Below are 17,578 nucleotides of genomic sequence, written 5' to 3'. Positions count from 1 at the left end.
ACTAAGGTTCTAAGCAAAACGAAGAGGAGAAGAAAATGAAAAGATCTTCATGTTAGGAAAAGTAAGAATAGAAAAGTGAGTTGCAAAGGAGGAGAAAATCCGACAGAAATCAAAATGAAAACAAACCTTGCTTAAAAAAAATAATAATAAAACCAGTGTCTGTACAGCGGAACGGCAAATTCCCAGCCCCCAAACCAGCCCCGCTGCAAACAGGCAGCGTGATCTCGGTAACCGCACTTAACTCCTGGTGTCAGCGGCTGCAGGGAGCTGTGGAAATGAACCCGAAGAGTCGACCTGACTGCACTTCAGAGCCCTCCTCCAGGTCACCTCGGGCCCCATGCCCTCACTCTTCAGGTCCCAGTGTGGCTCCTTCCCCGGACACGCCTCCCTGGTCCGCGTCCGCGGGGTCCCAGGCGCTGAGATCGCGCCGGACCTGACCCGTGGACCCCGCTCCGCGCGCCTCGAGGGCAGCCGCTCCCTCCTGCGGGCTCTGACCTCCCGGCGCCCATCCCACCAGCTCCCACCACCCCGGGCTCTCGCGCCCTTCGGACTCTTCTCCCGCTCCCAGGTGCCAGCTCGCTCTCCCGGGACTCGCCAGTGGGATTCGGGAGAAGTTGAAGGCTGCTGAGCAGACACATCCCGACCAATGAGCGCACGGGGCCAGGCGCCCCGCGGAGCGCCGGTCGGACCACAAGTCTGCCCAGGAGCGACTCGAGCGGCGCGGGGCTGCGCCGGGCCGAGGCCGGACTCCGGGGAGGTTACCAGCCCGCCTCGGCCCGGGCCCGAGGCGACGGGGACCCCGGGCATCCCTCGGACCCGCACCCGGAAGGACTCACCGTGGCCTCTCAGCAGATCCCGCACCGGGAGTTGGGCGGCTGCTCCCGCCTGCGCTCGGTCCAGCTTCGCCACTTGCTCATCTCTGCGCCCCGCACGTCTCGGCGCTCTCACCACCCCCCCTCCTCGCCGCTGCAGGACCAGCGAGAGGAGCAGTTCCCTGGGTGACCTGAAGGTTTCCGCTAGGTCTCCCCAATCCTGTCACATCATGCGTGGGGGCCGGGTGTGCCTGTCTGTGTGTGCGTGTAAGAAACCCCCACCCCCAACCCATGCCCCACCTCACCCTTCCCAAAAGGGCTATGTCAAACATTCTTGGAATTGCTTAGCTTGGGGCTTTCTAGAAAACAATGCATTGCCTTTTTGAGATTCTGTTAAGTGCTGATAAAGATTCTATCTTCCTCCCTCCTGGAGCTCTTCTCCTTTTCTCACATTCTCATTAGATCCTTTCTCACATTCTTATTGATCCTTTTCCTCTCTTCATCCAGGTTTACTTCCTTTCTCGTTTTCCTTTGTTTCTCTCCCTCCTTCCTTCTTGTTTCTTTCTTTTCTTTGCCTCAGTCTCCCGTTTTCCTTCTCTCCTTCTTTTTTTCCCCCCTTTGTTTTTCGTCTTTCTTCCCCCTCTTTCTTTTTCTTGGTCAGACCAACATGATGTTACGAACTGCATTCTGCACTGAAACTCCGCGCCTGCTTCCTGACTCAGGAATCTTGTAATGAGTGTACCTGAGGGCTGGGAGATGGAGAGTGAGAGAGTCAGAGAAAAATAAGCTGAAGTGTGTCTGTACTATGTTCTAAAATTAAATGTAATGTGTCTGGGGACCCTTGTCAGTTAAATGCAGCCAAACAGCACATCATTTAAGACCTGTGGTTCCTTCTCTAGGGGGTAAAAAATAAACTAACAAAATACTTTTTCCAAGAGAGCTGTTTCTTTATAAAAGCTGCCTCTGTCAGCTATAAATATCAAGGAACAAGAAAAACTGAACATCCTCTAATTTTTTTTTATTTTTTGCTTCCTTAATTTTTAGTTCAATTATTCAATTATTCATGTGTATAAGCAACTTGAACATTGATTCGTTTCCTCGTTTGAATCACATATAATTGCAAACACACACACTCACCCACACACCTCTTGGGAAATTTGTACTGAAATACAAGTGGATTTTCCTAAACTTGGCGATATCTGTTTTTTTATTGATATTTTCAGAACATTTCACCCCAAAGCAGCAGCCATATCTGTTTTTAACATCAAAATAACACTGCTTGAGAGACTCTCTGCACTGATAAATTTTACATACTTTTCATAGTAGAGAAAGCTGAAAAGCAAGAAGAAAAAGGGATACTTGCTCATGATATAGTAAATGGAAGATGGTGAACAGGCATTAAAGGAGTTGTAACAGTCATTAAATTAGATTAATATAGAGAGATAATGTATAGATGTCAAAAGTATTTTCTATGTTTCACTTTGTCTTGGTGTATGTTTCCAGACAATACTTACTCCTCACAGCAATCTGAAAATATGGGTGTAATTACCCCATGAATGATTATGATAAGGAGCTTGGCTAAGTTGAAACCATTGAGAAGTGTCTCAACAGGAATTTGAACCAAATTCATTTTCACTCAAATGTTTAGTTACTGTTATCCTCATTTTACAGAAATGTTTGAAGCATAGAAAGGTGATTTACTAAATAAAATATATTCTGTGAGAAAGCTAGATCTTCTAACACTCCAGTGCTTAATTTTTATTACACTTCAACTAAATTACCAAAATGTTATTTCAACCGTATATAATCAAGAAGGAATTAGAATGAGTTACAAAAGTCTTTTTTTTCATGTATCGAGTCCTCAGTTTCTTCATAAGGAGCCATGTGCATTAAAAATTAAATATATTTCTTCAAATTAACATAATAATGAATGTTGGTGGAGAGAGAAATGTCTTGGGAATAACCCCTAAATTTGCATATGAACAGGAAATTCCATAAACTCATGTGCCTAGTCTTAACACTTCAATTTAAACTTTTCAATCTAGTTTCTGTTTTATAATTTGCACAAAAGTTTTAAACAAGAAAAGTTCCTTTGGAACATAATAATATATCCTTGTGGTTCTGGAATACCTTATTACCGGTAGAAAATGAGATGGTTTGATTTGTTTATAGTACCTCTAAACTTAGAGCTGAAAATGGAAAACAAAGATAATTCAGTTGTTTTAAACTAAAGATTTGCTAATGAAAACTTTGTGGACTATGTAGCTATGAGTTCTGTGGATCTCAGAGAAGAAAATAATCATTTGATGTAAACCCTGAAAGAGAAGTTATTTGTTGACATGGATTCCTCATGGTCAATTGAGGGCCCATTTTATGAAAAATAAGAGCCTAGTGGCTATTTGCTGAGAGAGGCTCCTCACATACTCTGTATACCAGGAAGAACCCGGGACTGAACTTTCCCCTACTATGTCCTGCTTGGTTATCCCAAGTCAACTTCTGCAAAGAAGCCCTGGTTTGTCTTTTGACCAATGGACTGATACCTGCTCCGTCCAATCAGATTACACAAATTATAGCCTCATTTGCATCTAGACCAATCGATTGACCAATCAGACCTGCACAATTGAGACCAATTAGAATTGTACAATTGGAAACCTCATTTACCCGAAACTCACTAAAATGGGAACTGTGAGCAGGAAAACTCCCTCTAAAAGGTTACATTGTCTTGGGAGCACAATTTAGGTTACTGCATGAATCTGTGACTCCCAGTCTGCAGCTTTTTTTTTCTTTTGTTCCAATAAATGCTTTCCTTCCTTACTGCAGCCTAAAATTAATTTTAGTTTACAGTTTTAACTTGTTGCAAGAGGGGGGAAAAAAAAACCCCTGCAGGAAGTCAATTTAAAGATTCACTCTTGGTAGCGGTATTTTAGAGAGAAACAAATAGAGTATATAGCAAAAAAATGCATAAAGTTATTTTCCAACTCTGGTTTTCAGCTGAAGTCTTAATCTCACTAACATTTACCAGAAATTTCAGGTTTTTATCAAGAATGCTAATGGAAGTTTGAAAATATTTTTTTAAAGGTATCAAGTAGAGAGTCTCCAGTAAGGAAACTCAGAAAGCTGAGATTTACAGAGCTGTCCAAGGCCATGCAGTTTTTTGAGTTACAGGAACGGAGGAGAAAATAGTCCTCTTGGCTGTCGTGCATAAGTTATTGAGTATGGAATGCATTGGTTCTGGCAAGATGTAGAGTAGGTTCTTAAAAGCTGTCTTTGTCTGCAACACTTACAAACACTTGATAAAGCATTTTTTAAAGGTTCTCTAAATGCACCATTGAGCCAACGAGAAAGCGAAGGAAAACTTCAGAAGCCAAAAGTCTGGGGAGCCAGGAATCCAAAACAGAAATCTAATGCTGAGAACGGTGCTGCCGGTGGGCATCTGTCTGAGGACGCCTCACCAAACCTAGACCTTCAGCTTTCACAGGCTTTGTAAAGGCCCGGGACTTCACTCAAAGCCTAGCACAGACAGAGAAGAAAAGTCAGATCAGAGATTTCTGCCTAAAGCTGAGAGACCACTGAAAAGAAACATCTGCAGTGAAAAGGTGAACTAGAAAAAAGAATAAAACTGAAACCCCATTCCCACTCCTCCCTCCTTCCCCAGCCATAAACATATTTGCTTTTCTACTGATTTAGGAGGTTAAATTTACGTCCAAAAGGTACAAATTCATGGTCAAGCCAGAAATCAGATCATTTGTGGTAGGATGTAAAGTTAGAATTTATACTAATTGTGTGGCCTGAAAATCCCCAATTTAAAGATTTATAGTTAAGCAGTCCTAGCTGGACCACGCCAAACAAAAACTGAGAGAGTTATTACCACCTAATTCTCAGTAAAGGAACTTCTTGAGAATGAATTTATAAACCAAATTGATAGTAGATAGAATATCTGGTATAAAAGAATAAATGATAAGCCAAGAATATGGTAACAACACAGGTAAAGCTAAATAAACATTGACTAAAAAATATATGAAGGTAACAAATACTGGATAATGGTAGTGTGTAACTTAAGATAGTATTAGTTAGATTTAAGACACTCTGACATACTTACTTCTGTTTTGTGGGTAAAGGGATTCTGAACAGGCCTCCCCAAGATGTGCCACTTTGGCATGCAAATTAGTTTGAGCTGAAGGCAATTGAAACCCTGCAGGCTCATACATCTCCCTTAAAGAATTTAACTTTGGGGCCTTGCTCATAATAAGACTTATTACCAGAGATAACTTTTTATGACCTATTTATAGGGCAGGGCAAACATCTAATTACTGAACATCTGTTCTTCCTTTTGCCCCAGCAATGACCTTCCTTCCCTCTGAAGCCCCAAGGTGTCTTGCTTCATCCTTAACTCAGAATGTCATGTATACCTGTGCAGGAGAAACTATTCTGTGACGTAACTGCTGCCATACCCTCCAGCTAAATTGGAGCCAGACCCCAGAGATTGCTTCCCATAAATCCCCTTAAGGTTATCTGATCAACCCTTCACCTATAGCTCATGACGTTCCAGTTCTTGGAAAAGGCAGTTGTCCTGTCCCAGGCAGGTATGTAAGGCATTTTTCCCTTATCCGGGACAGGTCATCCTTCAGAACCACTAACCACCCTGCCCTGCTTCTTATAATTCTTTAATGCCTGCAGCTCGAAGAGGCAGTTCATATGTTTGTTTCCTTATCAATACCTCACTTTCCCTTGCTGTCTCATGTATGTGGGGCTTCTTACTCTGTCATATATGTGGGGATCCCATACATTTGTATATAAGTAAATTTGGCTTATTTTTTTGTGAATAGGACTCATGTTGATATGACTATTAAACCAGTTGGAAGAACATAGGAGGGTAGAGGCAAGTTTCTTTGTCCTCTACATTGGAAAGGAGGATAATGATACTGATCAATTTTAGACTTTGTTACTTATCCATGCAAAACTTACTAGTGTGCTCACTTAAAGAATAGAAGCAGAGTGCATAAGGTCAAACATTGCGGACGGAAAAAAACTAAATTAAATAAAAGGTAATCTAGCCCTGGCTGGCATAGCTCAGTGGATTGAGCGCAGGCTAAGAACCAAAGTGTTGCAGGCTCGATTCCCAGCCAGGCCACATACCTGGGTTGCAGGCCATGACCCCCAGCAATAGCACATTGATGTTTCTCTCTCTCTCTCTCTCTCCCTCCCTTCCCTCTCTAAAAATAAATAAATAAAATCTTAAAAAAATAAAAGGTAATCTAATGAAAGATAAGGAAAGAGAAAAAGTAAAATACTGGAAAAGGATATAAAGTACAAAGTAAGGTGGTAGAAATAAACCCAAGTATATTAATTATAATAAATATAATTGAACCTAATTCTCCAGTTAGGAAATAAAGATTTGTAATACAATGCATAAGTAAAATTCAGCTATTGTCTTCTGTTTAAGAGACATATCTAAAGGATAAGACTATAAACTAGTTAAAAGCAAAATGATAGAAAAAGATATATCAAACAAATATTAACCAATAGAGAACTGGTGCAAAAATATTGGATTTGGACAAAATTGACTTAAATTTTACCTATGGAGAGAATAATCCATTCAGCAGCATGATTTAAATTAAAAGTGAAATTTTTTATGGAGTTTTCCATTTAATTTTATCAGACCCAAGTTGACTGTGGGCAACTGAAACCATGAAAAGCAAAATCTCAGATAAGATCTTTAAAATTTACTACTTGAATTTTGTTTTTCAACAAATAACCCATGAATCAGACATGAAACCATAATAAAAGTTAAAAAAGAACTTAATAACTGAATAGCAATAAAAATATGCATACCAATATCAATTGAAGTGTCTAGAGGGAAATTTAAAACTTTATATCCTTTCTTTAGAATAAAAAGTTGAGAGGACTTCTGATCAAGATGGCAGCATAAGTAAACATGGTTCACCTCTGCAAAATCACATCAAAATTACAATTAAAATATAGAAGAACCATCATTCAGAACTATCGGAAATCAAGTTGAATGGAAGTCTGACAATTACAGAGTTAAAGGAACCACATCCATCTAGACTGAGCTGACAAGCTGGGGCCATACCTGAGACTCCATCAACCTTGCTAGCACTGTTTGACCTGCCTTTGAGATCCCCAGAGGCTTTGCCCCACCCAACTTACAGGCTTATCCAAACTGTTTTCCATATGACTGGCTGGTCTTGGCTCATGCTTCACAAGTTCCTAAATCCTCTCAAACAAGCAACAGCTGGCCAGTGAGCCCCAGCCCTAGCACTAACAGCAGCCAGCCTAGATTCACAACATGGTTTTGCCTGGGAAGCTCCAAGACTAGCACAAGTGGCAGCCATCTCAGATTGCTGTATAGCTCAGGAAGGGTGGCCATAGGCTAAACATAGGTGGGGGCTGACTTTGGCCTACCTTCCGGGGTGCCACCTGGGGAATCCCAGGGCCAGTGCACCAAGTGGACAGCTACAGACCACATTAGAGCACCACCATCCTGCCCCTGCACAGCTGATCTTCCACAGAGGGCAGAGGTTGGTGGTCAGTGGTCATAGTCAATCCTTGCAGCTGACTAGTCTTGGTAAATCCCTCCCATTGATCTGCAAATAGCAACCAAGCCTCAACTACAAGAGGAGGGTGTACTGAGCTCACATGAAGGGTACACTTCAAGCACTAAGCTTGGATGATAGGAGAGGCTGTGTTCCTGGAACTTATAGGACACCTACTGTATTATGCCATACTACCAAGACACAGATTCAAAGTAGCTCTACCTAATATGTAGAAACAAACAAGGAGGCTGCCAAAATGAGAAGACAAAGAAATATGGTCGAAATGAGTGAACAGGAAACTCCAGGAAAAGAGCTAAACAAAATGTAGATAAGCAATCTGTCAGATGCAGAACAAAACACTGGTTATAAGGGTGCTCCAAGAACTATAGCGAGTATCTCAACAGCATAAAAAAGATCCAGTTGGAAATGAAGGATACATTAATTGAAATAAAGACAATATACAGGAAACAACAGTAGAATGGATGAAGCTGAGAATCAAATCAATGAGTTGGGACATAAGAAAACAAAAAACAAACAATCAGAGCAACCAGAAGAATAAAGAATCCAAAAAAAAAAGAATGAGGATAGTATAACCAGTCTTTGGGACAACTTCAAGAGGTCCAACATTTGCATCATAGGGGTGCCAGAAGGAGAAGAGAAAGAGCAAGGGATTGAAAATCTACTCAAAATAATAATGAAAGAAAACTTCCCTAATTTGGTGAAGGAAATAGACATGCAAATCCAGGAAGCACAGAGAGTCCCAAACAAGGTTGATGCACAGTGACCCACTCCAAGACACATCATAATTAAAATGCCAAAGTTTAAAGGTAAAGCAGCAAGAGAAAAGCAGTTAGTTACCTAAAGGGGAGTTGCCATAAAACTGTCAGCTGTTTCTTGAAAAGAAACTTTGCGTACTAAAAGGGATTGGCAAGAAATGTTCAAAGTCATGAAAAGCAGGAACTTACAGCCAAGATTGCTCTACCTAGTAAAGCTATCATTTAGAATTGAAGGGCAGATAAAGAGCTTCCCAGACAAGAAAGATCTAAAGAAATTCATCATCATCAAACCGTTATTATATGAGATGTTAAAGGGGTTTACTTAAGAAAAATAAGAAGATCAGAACTATGAACAATAAAATGTAAAAATATATGTATCTATCAACAATTGAATCTAAAAAACAAACTAAGCAAACAGAGACAGAATCATGGATACTCATAGTGTTTTCATGATTGCCAAATGGGAGAGGGGTTGTGGGGGAACGGGTGAAGAGGTAAGAGGATTAAGAAGTACAAATAGGTAGTTACAGAGTAGCCATGGGGATGTAAAGTACAGTATAGGAAATGGAGAAGCCAAAGAACTTATAAGCATGACACATGGACATGAACATTAGTGTGGGGATTGCTTGAGGGAGTGAGGGGTGCTGGATGGAGGGGTGCATAGCTTCATTTAAGCTATGAAGTTAAAATACAAAAGAACAATACAATAAATCCTAAGAAAGTAACAGGAAAGAAATAATTACCTCAAAACAGTAACATGAAGAACTACCTAATAAGAAAGATCGATAAATCCAAAGTTGGATTTTTGAAGAGATGAATAAAAGTAGTAAGACTAATTAAGATGGGTGAGTAGGAGGTTGCAATCACATGCAATGAGGCATTTGTAAAAGAAGAAACCACAGATAAAACAGAAATTAGATGATGAGAATGTTATAGGCTGCTGGATCCAATGTATATTAAAAATGAGATGAAATGGATTCCTAGAACCATATAAATCACAAAAACTGGCTCAAGAAGAAACAGAGACCCTAAATAATCTTATAATCATTAAATAAATCTAGCTAACAATACAAATCTTCTCATAAAGGGAGAAAAAAGAAACAGGGCTAGACATTTTTTAATTCATTCTACCTTAAATCAAAGGAATGGACAATTTTATTCTCATATAACTTTCTATAAAATAAGGAGGAATATTTCCTAATTCATTTTATGAGGTTAATATAACCACACTAATAACAGAATCATATATGAATGGAAAATTAAGATCAAACTCACTCATGAATTTTGAAGTAAAAATGCTAAAACAATGTGTTTGCTAACTGAATGCAGGCAATGTACAAAAAATGCTCAAAAAAACTAGGAATACAAGTTTGGTTAAACATTAAGTATTATATTTGGAAGGCCTAGATGATACGTTTAGAAAAGAAACAAAGAAAGAAAGAAATAGAGAAAGGGAGGAGGGACAACAGGGAGATAGTCAGGGGAAAGCAAAGCAAAGCAAAGTGAAGAACTAAGAAAATAATGGAAAAACTATCATCGCTTCAAAACAGTGTGAACACCAATACTGGAAAACCCAAGCAATCTATTAACAACTTACTAGTATTTATAAGAGAGTACTATTCATTGGATATAAGATAATTTTAAAAAGTTAATTGCATATTTATAGAGTGCAAACAAAAAGTTAGAAGACGTAATCTTAATAAGACCTGTATATAATTACAAATATATATATGTATTGATAATGGTATAAATAAAAATATACATGTAGAAAGATATTCCTTAGAAAGAAATCATGTAAGAAATGTAGAAGTTGTAAATCTTAACTGAAGGTTACTGAGGAAGACCAGGTAAAATGAGGATTAAATCAGGTAACTGAGGCTGAATATTCAACATAATAAAAATATCAGTTCTTTTTAATCTATAAATTAAGTTTAATGTCAATCCAATGCCCCAAATACTTTTTTAGAAATATGATAAGTTGATTATGACATGTTTATGGAAGAGCAAAGGGAAAATTATGAGCAGAATAATCCTAAAAAAAAGTAGTATGGATTTAACCTACTAGATAAGAAGACATAAAGTAATTTTAATAGTAATTTACTAATTAGTAATTTTTTATTGATTCAAAGAAAATAGATCAATGGAATATAATAAGAATACGAAAAACAGACTCATGCATAAAAGAAAACTTGGTATATGCAGAATTGACATTGCAGGTAGATAGGGAAAGAATGAACAATTTTTAAAATAATGATGAGAATGTGAGATGAAAAACAGGCATAACTACACGATACCAAGAAATTTAGTTCTACATGAATTAAGGATTTAAATGTAATAGGCAGAACAGTTTTTACAGTGTTAAAAATGTTAGAAGTATATAGAAGTGAATAGTTTTATGACTTTGTGATAAGGAATGATTTCAAAACCCCAAAAGTTAAAACATAAAGAGATTGATAAATTTAATTACAAATTCAATTGTATTTCTATTTGTCTAAAAAAAAAGAAAAGAAGACAATCAGTTCACTAGGGAAAGATACTGCCAACACATAAAAGTGGAAAATGACTATATAAAAACCTGCAAATAAAAGCCAAACAATTCCCCCAAATGGAAAACACATAAACAGACATTACAATGAAGACTGAATAGGAATGACCATAGCATATGAGAAGATACACAATCTCATTAATTAATAGGTAAGTGCCAATTAAAACTCCAAGATATAATCAAGTTTTAGTCACTAGACTTCTTATGCATTATTGGTAAGAGTATTAAATTGTACAATCTGTCAGGTGGAAAAAAATGTCCTTATATGAGGCAAAAGAGATTATTGGCTATCTGTTCAATGAAATTTTGGGCATTTGCTAGCACAAAGGTAGAAAAACTTGCTCAGTAAAGGGTCAGGTATTTAATGTTTTAGTATTTATCCACATGTTTCTGTTGATTTTTTTTCTTTTTTACAACCACCCCCGAAAAAATGGAGAGAGAGAGAGAGAGAGAGAGAGAGAGAGAGAGGGAGGGAGAACACCTTGGCTTAAGGGCTCTACCGAAACAGGCTACAGACCACTATTGGGTTTGGCCAGCCGGCAGTCATTTGCTAGGGTGTTCATCTTGGGCTGACTTTCTATTGCCTGTGCTGTTTTAAACTGAAAGGCAGAAATTTTGCTGGCAGTAATACCATTGAAAAGATAAGCCCATACATTATATTTTATTGTTCTAGGCCAATACCAGTTTTGACAGGCCGGCTATCCTTGAGTCAAAGGTTTTGCAAAACATTTGAATTATCTAGGAAAGTTGAAGAAGCACATAAAATGCAACCCAGCAATTCGACCTTCAGGTAAGTACTCTAGAAAAAAGCCCACATATGCATACCAGGAGATACGTGCAAGACTTCATGGCAGCGTTGTCTCTAATAATAATTAAAAAGCTGTAAACAACACAAAAAGTTCATTGATAAAACAATGGATAAAATATTGTCACACATTTATAGAATGGAATATTAGAATACTACACATAACATAAAATAAATAACTGCAGCTTAACAAATCAGTATGGGTCATTCAAAAATAATGTTGAATGAAAAAGCAAGCAAATCCTGTGCAGAACTGAATAGACACAAAGAAAACAAAAGATAAAATGATTATGGATTCAGGGAAGATTTAGTTTAGTGGGTAATGGAAAGGCAAATGAGCATTTACAATAGAACATGGTAATTTTCATAGAGTTATATCCAAAGTTCATCTGAAAAGTGACAGGGCAACTCTTTTTTTTTCAATTACAGTTGACATTTAATATTATTCTATTTTTTAAAATTTATTTATTTTTTTTAGACAGAGGGGAAGGGAGGGAGAAAGAGAGGAAAGAAACATCAATGTGTGGTTGCCTCTCATGCTCCCCCCACTGGGGATCTGGCTGGCAACCCAGGCATGTGCCCTGATTGGGAATAGAACCAGTAGCCCTTTGGTTCACAGGCCAGCACTCAATCCACTAAGCCATACCCACTAGGGCAATTTTTTAATTATTATTATTTTTATCCACACCTGAGGACATACTTATTGACTTTAGAGAGAGGGTAAGGGAGAGAGGAAGAGAGGGAGAGAAACATCAATGTGAGGGAGAAACATTATCAGTTGCCTCTTGTTTGTGCCCCAACTGGGAACTGAGCTCACAACCCAAGCATGCTCTCTGACCCAGAATCAAACCTGCAACCTTTTGGTTTATGGAATGATGCCCAACCAGCAGACCCACACTGGTTAGGGTCATTTAATAGTACTTTATATTAGTTTCAGGCATGAACTATAGTGCTTAGACGTTTATGTAATTTACAAAGCGATCGCACCCCTTGTGAGTCTAGTACGCACCTGGCACTGTATATGGTTATCACAACTATTGACTATATTCCCCTCTGTTGTACTTTCCATCCTCATGACTATTTTGTAACTACTAATTGTACTTACTCCTTTCACCTTTTTCATTCAGACACCATCACCCTTCCAACTGGCAACCGTCAATTTGTTTTCTGTATCTGTGAATGAGTTTCTATTTATTCATTTATTTTGTTCTTTAGATTGCCATAATAAGTGAAATCATATAATAATTATTTTTCTTGTCCAAGTTACTTCATTTTGCATAATAACCTCTAGGTCCATGCATGTTGTCACAAATGGTAAGATTTCATTCTTTTTTTGTGGTGAGTAGTATTCCTTTTTATATATGTACCACCACTTTTTTATCCATTCATCTATAGATGGGCACTTGGGTTTCCTCCATAAATGATTAGCTGGATCATAAGGTTATTTCATTTTTAATTTTTTGAGGAACCTCCACACTGTTTTCCATAGTGGCTGCGCCAGTTTGCATTCCCACCAACAATGCACGAGTGATCTCTTTACTCCATATTCCAACTAACACTTGTTTGTTGATTTATTGATGAGAGCCATTCTGGCAAGTGTGCATTGGTATCTTGTTATGGTTTTAATTTGCTTTTCTCTGATGATTTGTGATGTTGCACATTTTTTCATATGTCTATTGGCTACCTGTATGTCCTCTGGAGAAATGTTTATTCAGGTTCTCTGCTTTTAACTAGATTTTATTTATTTTTGGTGTTTAGTTGCATGAGTTCTTTATAAATTTTGGATAGTAACCACTTGTTGGATGCATCATTGGTGGATATCTCCTCCCAGTCTACAGGTTTTCTTTGTTTTGTTGATGGTTTCCTTTTGTGTGCAAAAACATTTTAGTTTGATGTGGTCCTATTTATTAATTTTTCTTTTGTTTCTCTTGCCCAAGAAGATATGTCAAAAAATATTACTGAGAGTAATGTCAAAGTGTTTACTGCCTATGTTTTTTTTTCTAGGAGTTTTATGGTCTAAAGTCTCACATTTAGGTTTTCAATGGATTTTGAGTTTATTCTTTTTATAGTGTAAGAAGGTGGTCTGTTTTTATTTTTCAGATATATCTGTCCTGTTTTCCCCACACCATTTATGGAAGAAACTGTATCTCATTATATATATTCTTGCTTTTTTTGTAGATTAATTGACCGTATAAGTATGGGTTTATTTCTGTCTCTTTATTGTTTCATTCATCTCTGTGTCTGCTTTTAAGCCAGTACCATGCTGTTCTGATTACTATAGAGCTGTAGTATAGTTCGATATCCAGTAGCATGATTCCTCTGAATTTGTTCTTCTCTTTGAAGATTGCTGTGGCTGTTCAGAGTCTTGTGTGGTTCTACATATATTTTAGGATTATTTGTTCTTATTCTGTGAGAAATGCCACTGGTATTTTGATTGAAGGGAGGACTGCCTTGAACCTATAGATAGCTTTGGGTAGTATGGATATTTAACATATCTTAATTCTTCCTGTCCATGAGTACAGTATACACTTCCATTTGTTTGTATCTTCTTCAATTTCTTTCTTCAGGGTCTTATAATTTTCCAAATACAGGTCTTTTACCTCCTTAGTTATGCTTATTTATAGGAATATTTTAATACAATTGTAAATGGGATTGTTTTCTTAGTTTCTCTTTCCATTAGTTCACTGTTGCTATATAAAAATGCTACCAATTTCTGAATACTAATTTTCTTCCTTGCCACTTTACTGAATTTAATTATTGGTTCTACTAGTTTTTTTGGTGAACTCTTCAGGGTTCTTTCTGTAGTATCATATGATCTGCATGACAAGGCAAAACTTTATAATTGGGTGTATCTGCTAACTTCATTTCTAATTCATTTTTTATTTGATTTCAAAAATTTAGAAAATAAAAGAGAGGCTAAAAGCATTCAAGAAAGCAAAAACATACAGAACGTTAAATTTTGTGTGAGATACATTGCAATATTTTTATGACTTCAAGTAGTTTGGAATTGCTGAAGTGCAAATAGCATGGGGACAGAGAAGCAATGAGGGGTTGTTTCTTGAGACAGAAAAGATAGGGACCAGGTGATAAAGAAATTTATATGATCACATTTTGTTGCACGCAACAGAAGGTCATGCTGGAACTTGGGCGAGGGAACAAGAAAGTCAGAGGTTTACCTGAGGATGCCTGTGCTGCCTTGATGGTAATGGGAAGCTTGTACAGAGAAGGCAAAAATGCAGATGCAGAAATCTGTTAAAAAAATCAAACTATTGTTTGAGTCTTAAGGTGGCATCAGAATCCTCTCATCACAGTGCTCTTGATGGTGACAGTCAACAAGGGCTGGGGCCAATGATAAACGCTGCCAACCTGTCCGATATTAAAAGGGGGATGATCTTAAAAATATGAAATGGGTGTTTTAAGCTGTGACACGCTACCCATCACTCTTCTCTATTGTGATTACTTTTTATGGCTAAGAGGAAGAATTTTCTAATGATCAGAACAATTTGAAAATAAATTACCCACTGAATTTTTCTTTCCCCTTTAACAATTGTCAGCAATAATTTATATTCAGTTTAATTTTATAACAAATTAAATAGCTGACCTAAAAAGGACCATTTGTCTACCATGTGTTTAGCACATGAGCAAACTATGAAACGTGTGTCTTTTATTTTTACTTAAAAAACAAATGAATCTTTGGCCAACCAAATATTTTTGTTTTGGCTTTTTTTGGGGTAATTAAAAAAATTATAAACTGTTACAAAAAGATATTTTCAAAATAAATAAATAATCTAAGGCCATTAAAGTAAAATTTTTTGAGGTACAATCTTCAGGACTTAGTGATTGTTTTAAAATTTTGAAGCTAAAGGAAAAGAAGGACTTGAGAATGACTCCTCTAGTTCAGGGCAGCAAGGTGTGTGTCTCTTCTCTGAGGTAGGAAATACTTAATGGTGGTGGTGGTGGTGGTGGTGGTAAGTTGTGGACAGGATGTTGGACATCTTGTTGAAATTGTAACATTTCTGTCTATAATAAAACACAACAATGAGGGGCTTGTTGCTTCTGACAACCTGGCAAAACATCTAAATATTTGTTATGTGCCAAGTGCAATAATTACCTGTGATGATGGGACAAATGAGACTCAGAAATGTGAGTTCAAGTTTCACTCACCAAGGAGTTTTTTAATTGATTATAACTGATGGACTGACTGAAAATTAAATTTCAGCACATGGAATGGAGCCTATTCTCTGCTTAAACTGTGCCATGTGCTCTGGTGGTGCAGGGCAGGCAAGTCCCTGGGAGACCGGCTGCATTCCCCCCACCCCATGAAGACAGGCATCAGTTACAGAGAAGAGCACATCCTCTCCCACCCCCAAGAACACTGCATGTTTCATCCCAGCAGTACTCAGATTCCTTTATTGGCAATATACAGAGAAAGGGGAAGGAGACGTGGTTTTACAGCATGACTTTAGGACACGTAGCATTCACAAGCCTGGAACCAATTCTGGCCTGGAGGGAGAGCTGCCAGCGGCAGGTACTTTGAAGATGCCCATCACTACATACCAAGGAACATGTGCCTCTGATTCACTTCCATCACGTCTTCCTGATGCATTTCCTGTGTACATCTGTGACCCTGACTCTGGGGAAGAGTAGGGCTTTGAGCACTACACAACAGCAGCCACAGGGGACTCTAGACCGGGGACAGCTGCTCAGCCTTGGCACAATTTGCCTTTAAATTTCTTTTTTTTTCTGACTCTGACCTTGAGGGGGGTGCTCCTTACAAATAACCAAAACTAGCAAAGCAAGATAAAGAAATGTGGCTTCTAAGCAACCTCTGAGTAAGAAAGTTTGCATCTTACCTTGATATTAACCATAATCTAGGTGTAATTGATTCCTAGCTCCTCTTAGAGTATATCCAGGAAAAGTGCCAAGTAAATAGAAGTATTTTGACTTGAGACTCTTTTTTTTGTTTTATACTGTAATTAACTTACAATGATAAAGCTTATCATTAACCTATCATTCTTCTTTTAATTTTATTTTTCAATTACAGTACACATTCAACATTAGTTTGTATTAGTTCCAGGTGTACAGCATAGCAGTTAGACAAGCATGTTCTTTAGATGGTGTTTCCCCTGATATTTTAAATCCTAGCTGGCAGCATACATAACTATTGCAATATTGTTAGCTATATGTCCTATGCTTTACTTTACAATCCCCTGACTATTTTACAGCTACCCATTAGTACTTATTAAAGCCTTCATGCTTTTTACCCAGCTTTCCAACCTCCCTCCCCTCTGGCATCCATCAGGTTTTTTTTTTTGTATCTTGAAGTCTGTTTCTGTTCTGTCTCTTCATTCATTTTGTTCTTTATATTCCACATATAAACGAAATCATATGATATTTGTCTTTCTCTGTATAACTTATTTCTCTTAGTATAATTCCCTCTAGGTCCATTCATTCTGTGGCAAATGGTAAGATTTTTTTTCTCTTTTTTATACCCAAGTAATATTTCATTGTCTATTTGAACCACCAATTTTTTATCCACTTGTTTATTGAAGGGCACTTGGATTGCTTCCAAATCTTGGGTGTAGTAAATAACACTACAATAAACACAGGGATGTATATATTTTTCTGAATTAGTGTCTTGAGTTTCTTTGAATATACACTCAGAAGTGGAATTGCTGGGTTATAAGGCCATTCCATTTTTAATTTTCTGAGGAACGTCCACAGTTTTCCATGGTGGCAGCACCAGTCTGCACTCCCACTGACAGTGTACACGCGCTCCCTTTCTCCACATCCTCGCCAGCACTTGTTCTTTGTTGATTTACTGATGACGGCCATCTTGACCAGTGTGAGGTGATATCTTATTATGGTTTTAATTTGCTTTTCTCTGATGATTCGTGAGGCTGTACATTTTTTCATATGTCTTTTGGCCACCTATATGTCTTCTTTGGAGAAATGTCTATTCAGGTTCTCTGCCTATTTTTTAATTGGACTGTGTTTTTTCTTGGGGCGGGGGTGTTGGCTTCTAGGAGTTCTTCATAAATTTTTAATATTAACCTCTTATCAGAGGTATCGTTGGTGAAAATATT

The 17,578-nt window shown here is 37.8% G+C and overlaps 1 protein-coding gene across 4 annotated transcripts in view; it reads right to left on the bottom strand.

The window, feature by feature from the left end:
• The window catches only part of MME (membrane metalloendopeptidase), a 92,206-nt gene extending 91,136 nt beyond the window's left edge, over positions 1-1,070 (bottom strand). Inside the window, exon 1 of one of the 4 annotated variants that reach the window (XM_028504614.2) lies at positions 837-1,070. The gene's annotated coding sequence lies outside the window, so the exon portion shown is untranslated. Of the gene's footprint in view, positions 1-126; positions 377-836 lie in introns of those variants that run through there. The other 3 variants (XM_036017584.1, XM_036017581.1, XM_036017580.1) reach the window with 3 other exon arrangements.
• Between the last annotated feature and the right edge of the window lie 16,508 nt (positions 1,071-17,578).

Source organism: Phyllostomus discolor, chromosome 2 (assembly GCF_004126475.2).
Source record: "Phyllostomus discolor isolate MPI-MPIP mPhyDis1 chromosome 2, mPhyDis1.pri.v3, whole genome shotgun sequence".
NCBI classification, from domain to species: domain Eukaryota; kingdom Metazoa; phylum Chordata; class Mammalia; order Chiroptera; family Phyllostomidae; genus Phyllostomus; species Phyllostomus discolor.
This window is presented reverse-complemented; position numbering and strand designations above follow the sequence as displayed.